Raw genomic sequence first — 7,143 nt, forward strand, 5'->3', positions numbered from 1 at the left:
TGTTTTTTTAAAAATATCCTCATTAAATAAAAAATATAATGAAAATATTAAATATCTTTATTAAAACATATCATGAATGGTTATAATAAGAATAAATAATATCATAAACACTAAAAAAATAAAATTTGAGTTTATTTATTATATATATCTTTATTAAATATTCCTCAAATTTTTAGAGCCCAAATTTTTAACTAAGGCGCCATCCGTTCCCCACCAAATATTCGACTAAAATATTTAAGGCGCCATCTTTCCCCAAATTTTCAGGAAACCTAATTAATTGTAAAATTGTAAAAGACACTCCATCTCCGATCTCTCTTCCAGTTCTAGGTTATCTTCACTTTCTTCTCAATCCCAATCGAACTCTTCATCGGACTTTTCAAACTGTCTCAGAAATTCATCCAATCACTTCTCCCAGATTAGGTTCTCGTCGTGTGGTAGTTGTATCATCGCGGTCAGTGCTCGAAGAATGCTACATAAAAAATGGTACCGGTTCTTGCCAATCTTTCTTTTTTAACTGTCAGATATGTGTTGTAAGTTCTGATCTGAGTTTGAATAGAGGTATTGCCGCCGGGTTAAAATGAGCACCTCCAATAAAATAATTGCTCCAAATTTCCAGTGGCTTCTAGTACTTTGGGATGTGAGAGGATGGAACAAGCCGATTTAGGGATACGAAAGGGGAGGCATTTCTTGAAGGTTTCAAGCTTTAGCAGCATACTATTGTGGATATTGCTAATGTGGTCAAGTTGAATCCTCATATCCCACCTGGTAAAGCCTCTTTGGTCAGTTGTGGAATTTCAACAGATCATGCATACTCATTTTTAATTTTAGATATTTTCTTGATTCAAATGGTATATAATATTTTCAAAAGTAGATGTTGAAGATTGGGATTGGCAGGTGTAGGAGCAGCGTGGAAGACAGCAGAGTGGAGGAGGGATCCACGGTGGCCATTTTTGGATTCAGAGCTGTTGGACTTGTCGGTATTATCTCACTTTCAAATGTTTAACAATTCATATATGAAAACAAATTTTAATTGGTTTAGTTTGAGGTACTGGGTTTAATCTTCAATTGAGTAATGGTTTTGATCTTTAACTTGTCAATCCAAATCCAACATTAATTTATTAGGTTGCTGAGGGTGCTTGATTATGCAGAGGTTCCAAAATTATAGGAGTAGTTTCGAATCGTGACAAGTTCGAAATAGGTACATGCATTCAATCAAAGAAAATATAGACAATTTCATGAAATAGTTTGTTTGATGTTGTAGGAAGTTTGGGATTACTGATTTTATCAATCTTTCGACTTGTCTAGACGACTCTGTAAGTGAGGTTAATAGATAGCAGAAGACTGCTGGTAAATTTGATCAGTGAATGTGTAATGATTGATTATTGTAATTAGCAGGTGTTAAATAGAAATGACAGATGAAGGTGCTGATTATTATTGTAATTTGAATGGTTGTGGGTAGTTGTCCTAGGCCTTTTGCTGCTAAGTTGCTTACCCTAATAAATACAATAATATATGTTGTCTTCTTGAAGCATTTAAATGATACTTATCCAAGTATGCTTACTATATTAGCTAATTTTATTTTATGTATTGAGTTTTCTGTTCTGTTACATATATGGAATAACATTTAACTAACAGCAAAAATGACACAAAGTGCAAAAATAACACAAAAACATATAAATCACTCAAAATTACACCTTAATGGCTCCTCCATAATGTCAGGTCCATATTAAATGAGGCATTCCTAACTATTTCTTCATAATGATATGAAAATTTACTTCAATTTTATTATTTTTACACTGCAAGAATTCACCTATTTTGATTGTCTACCACTTATTTGCCTATATTAGTGTGACAGATTTCTTTGCTTGCTTTGTCATTTTGGAGTTCTCATTTTGCATGTGTATCTGCATTTATATACTTGCTTATGTTGGCTAATTTGTATATGCCTTCCCTTCATTATTCCACTTGCACCGATCAGATTGTTTGGTTCTTGTCTTCATTCTCCTTAGGGCTGCTAGCACCTACCTCTGTAATGTGGCATTTACATTCTTAAATGGGGAAATGCAGAAGGTATTCTATTTATTTTATGTATTCTTTACATTCTAGTGTTTAGATTTACCATGGAATGATTACATGATTGTATAGATATTTTTTACAAGATATGGAAATATGGGAAACTATTGGCTTATGGAATTACCCCATTCTATGAGTTTATCTACTTGCACAATTTTCTCTTAGTGTCCTGGTGGCTTTAGGCAATCTCGTGAATAACTCTGTTTTCCTTTACATGTCTGATGGAAATAGAGTCTTTCAGTGAAGATTCCATAATAGAAGGTGAGGAATTCAAACCAGTAACCACTAGATTGTTTTAAAATATTTCATACCTAAGCTATAGATGTTTCCATAAACTTGCTGCAATTATGTGTGAAATGAAACAAATCTCAGGGGACAACCAACATAAAGAGTCCAAATATGAAACTCATGATCAGAATTTTGAACTTTAGAACAACATAGCCATTGAGAAATTTGGATACATGTAGCAGTGCAATTGAATCTTTAACCATTCTGGTCTTTTCGACCATTAAATTTTAATTCTTCAATGGTTCATCTCGAACCTTTCAATCCTAATAGGTTTGAAGGTATGAGTCTGTCTGGTTTTCTTTAACAAATCCCCCAATGAGGGAATGCCCATGCAACGCAGTTTGTTTATTTCACTAAGAATTTGGAGGCTCTTGTCATGTATGGTTTAGTTGAAAATATAACCGAGGAAGTCTCAACGGACCATAAGTCTTTTGCTTGTGATTGGATGCATAAAATTGATATTGACTTATGCTCTACATCTGTTGACAACTTGACATACATCATACAGCTGTGCCCATTTTCATGTTAAGTGTCAAAATATGAGCACATATCTTTTTTCAACCATTTTGGATTGATTATTACAAGCAATTATTTCTTTTGGTGTTAAACTTATAGTTGTCTTCTGAATACAGCTATATACTTTTTATATAATTTCTTTTCTAGTTTTCTGTTTCGTTTTTTGGAAGGATGTTATTGTCTTGTGGATATCATTTCCTTGGTCTTTTGAATTTCAGAGAGTGGGTGTGAGCACTCTATGCATTGGATCCCATTCATGGATATAGGAATACATTATCCATATAAATATGGGGGATGGATTACAATTTACAAGTGGTAGGAGTTCAATCTCAAGATGAAGTAAGTCTCACTTCATCTTATTAAGAAACTATATTGAAATTCTGATAAAATTTGATAGTGAAAACTCTTATAAGGATGTTTAATTTTCTCTTGTGTACTATGTGAAATTCTGATCAAATTTGATGGTGAAAACTATTTTAAGTTTCTTCTTTTATTTTTGCCCTTTTTATAGAGTGGGCTTCAACAAGTGTATGTGTGTTAGACTAATGACTATCCTTGTGACATATTATAAAGTTCTATTTTTGCAGCACAATTTTTGTCCATATATCAACTTAGAATGTCTATAAATACCTATATGACAAAACTTGCTCAATAAAGGGGCATATAGTTTTAGTACTATGGTTGAAATCTTATCAAGCAAAACTTTTAGGCGCTTGACATAAGGCTGCAAAAGATAAAAATTGTTTAATGTTGATTTTTTTCCTAAAAGGTTAATATATAATGAAATTTCTGGATATTCTTGAGCTGTATGGGAAAGATAGTAGCAAAGGACAAGTGACTTTCCCATTTTCTTTATTAATTCATGTCTCAATTTTTTAATTAAATAATCGTTCTCTTCCTTTTTTAGGAATTCTTACTAATGTTCGCGTCATTACTAGGCAAGCTGGGATTCTTACTAATTATTACAGTTAGAGAATTATTGTTACTGATAAGGGTGAGATCAATTACTTATCCTCCTGTAATTTACCGAGATTCTGAAGTGAACAATAGACACAGAAACTAGTATCATTTGGATAAATTAATTCTGAACTAATCTAAGTAACAGCTTGAAAATAAAAAATGATGAAAATTTAAGATGCAATTGTGTGAGTGATGGAATAGGGTGGATAGTGGAAAGGACAGGCAAGAGTGTCAGAATGTGATCAGACACAAATAAGAAACCACAAGTAGCTGTCACATGTTTTTAACTTTTAGCAAAAAGAAATTCCAATTCTAAATTCCAATCCCACTATATCCAATCCCATCCTCTTCTTTCTTTCTGTCCTTTTTAATTCACCCAATTAATGTCTCTAACTATACTAAATTTCAATACTAATTAAACAAAACAAAACACATAATTAAAACTAAACATTCCTATACCCTTATCTTAGTTTTTCTCTATTTTCTATAAGAAATATGAAGTGTCATGGAACCGATTGAACTAAAAGCTCGAGCTGATAGTTAAGGCCCAATCATATATCTTATATTAAGATCCGACACACCCCCACACAAGGAACCGATTGAACTAAAAGCTCGAGCTGATAGTTACGGTCCAATCACATATCTTATATTAATCTCCGACATGAAGCATACATCATATTTCATAGTTCATATCTGATACATTCGTAAATGATCATGATTTCAGGCATTATTTGATTTCATTGCTCAAGCACTTGCAAAGTTTGTTGCTACCGAAAGTGACGATTTGCCTCTCTCATTGTCAGCAAAGAGAAATCGGATTTACCTTTTCATTTCCAGTTAGGCAATCATCAATAGCATCAGGAACTCTTATAAAATGGACCAAAGGCTTCTCTATAGAAGGCATGGTAATTCTGATAACTTTTCTGTTCCATAAGGTGTTCTGCATTGCTTTAAGACAATGGTTCTGATCTCTCAAATCTTATTATCATGTTGGTATGTTGCTTATATATAGAAAGACCCTTTACTTTACGAGTAAATTTGAGTGTTTCAATGACTAAGGCCCTGTTCTTTATCACTTAATTTCAGTAACAATCAGTTCAATTCAGTTCAATTCAATTCAATTCAGTTCAATTCAATTCAATTCAGTATTCAGTTTCAGCATTTAGTAATTTATCATTATTTATTATATTATAATTATTATTATTATTTATCTATAATTTATCATTATTTATTATTATTATATATTATTATGATTATTATTATTTATACTTTATCATTATCTATAAATTAGATAAAAGTCAAGAAATGATAGTTTATTAAAGTATATATCGTTTAATAAAAAAATTAAAACTAAAGTATGCATCCATATTATGAATTGTTTCTAAAATTTACCGAATTTATCAATGTTAGGGATAAAATTGCACCATTTTAGACGTTAGGGGTAAAATTACTCCTGACCCAAAACGTTATTTTTGCACTTTAACCCATAATTAGAATAAAAAGTTAAGAGTTTATATTCATATGAAAATTTGTATTTAATTTCATAGGCTTTAAATTATACGTAAATTTGTGTTTGTATGTAATTTGTATTTTTAATTTAAATTAGATTCATTTTTCTTTAATTTCATAGGCTTTTATCAAGCCAAGATTTTATCAACCCGAGCTTTTATTTGATATTCAATTTAGTTTTATCTTTAATAATATATTTATTAATTATTGATATTATTAAATTTATTAGAACCATTATTATTATTATAAGTTTATTAATGTCCAATATTATCATTAAAATTATTTTAAAGTCTAATATCATCATTATTGTTAAGTTCGGTAGCATTCAGTTAAGTTCAGTAGCATTCAGTTAAGTTCAGTTCAATTCAATTCAGTATTTAGTAGCATTCAGTTCAATTCAATTCAATTCAGTTCAGTTCAGTTTTTTTCAGCGATAAAGAACAGAGCCTAACTTGTTAACATGTTTCTACTGCATGAAGTATACTTCATATTTCATGTTTCATATATCCACGTTCTTAAATGCATCTATGGTTTGTAAAATTTAGCTTCATTGCATTCATCTTTGTGTTTAGCATGTTAACCAGTTATGTAATAGAACAGGACCAGCCCTGTTTACAAAACAGGGCCAGTTCTGTAAAAGAACTGGTTAAGATGCTTCTACATGAAGTATACTTTATGTGAACATATGTTTCTCTGATAGTTGTTGTTTGTCTTTTGTAGCTTATTTTGATTTGCTTACAATAGTTGTAGCTCATTTTAGGGGTTGCTCACAAGCTCTTGGTAGATTCAAATTCAAAGAATTTCGAACCAGACATGAGTCACGGATGGGTCATGATATCTAAAATCTGTGTATTAGTGTAGTAGTAGTAGCAGCAATGTTGGTGGTAGTACACATGTGCATCGATACACAGAGTTCTGAATTCACAATCCTATATTTCTTTTATATAGACCGATTAATTGGATTTGAAGCTTACCATTCGGTGAAAAATATGTACATTGTAGCAGAATTGGTGCTGCATTGAGCATTTGTCGGTAACCCGAATTTTATTGAATGGATAAGATTGAGCAGAAGTAATTTATATATATGTATGCATTTCCAATTTGAATGTTGATCTGCCCACTGAGTTTATACCTATAATTGATTTTCAATCCAAATTTCTTTTAATTCTGGACTTTGTTCATTTTCCTTCATGATGTGTGGTAAAGTAGGATGTTTATATTATTGGGGTAGTTTAGGTGTGCAATTGCAAGATGATAGAATAAGTTTTCTGAATCTGTAAACAAGCTTATGGACTTCTGTATGCTTGCTTTCAGACAGTTGTAGTATTTTGTGTGTTTTTGAACATTGAGCTAGATAATTAAAATAATTTTCTCCTCAATCCCAATTTTGTTAGTTATTGGCTTTGTTCTCTTGCTTCAGTCTCGGTATATGAATCATATGTGCCAATATATGATCCTTACATTGGAACATATGAATGACATGATGCTTAATTATGCTTAATCATATTTGTTTCTGTTGTTTTGTAGTAGTTATAGTTGATGACTTAGTAGTTACATGGTATTTATTTTCAGGGGTGCTATGGGGCCAGGCCTCCGGAACCACCCCTATAAGTGATGGTTTTGCCCCTGTCTCTGTCAGCTTGGGGGCAAAAAGGTGTAGTTAGATTATATATTAGGATTCTGTTATGCTGTTTTGCTGGTGTCAATGGGTCAAGTGTTTGTGTTTTTCTCCTTAACTTTGAGCTTATCAGTTTGTAGTAATTTTTGTATATTTTTTTATCCCATGAACAACAATAA

At 31.6% G+C, this 7,143-nt stretch overlaps 1 long non-coding RNA gene across 6 annotated transcripts; it reads left to right on the top strand.

Moving 5' to 3' along the window:
* The first annotated feature begins 268 nt into the window (after nt 1-268).
* On the top strand, nt 269-6,458 carry LOC136228956 (uncharacterized). Of its 6 annotated transcripts, none has more exons than XR_010688925.1 (5): nt 269-483; nt 557-765; nt 895-3,216; nt 4,562-4,742; nt 6,067-6,458. It is a non-coding gene; the product is annotated as an uncharacterized lncRNA (long non-coding RNA). The 6 variants fall into 6 exon arrangements; XR_010688927.1 differs by having other exon boundaries at nt 6,097-6,458; XR_010688924.1 differs by having other exon boundaries at nt 6,107-6,458.
* The last annotated feature ends 685 nt before the right edge of the window (nt 6,459-7,143 follow it).

This window comes from Euphorbia lathyris, chromosome 5, assembly GCF_963576675.1.
Source record: "Euphorbia lathyris chromosome 5, ddEupLath1.1, whole genome shotgun sequence".
Lineage (NCBI taxonomy): Eukaryota > Viridiplantae > Streptophyta > Magnoliopsida > Malpighiales > Euphorbiaceae > Euphorbia > Euphorbia lathyris.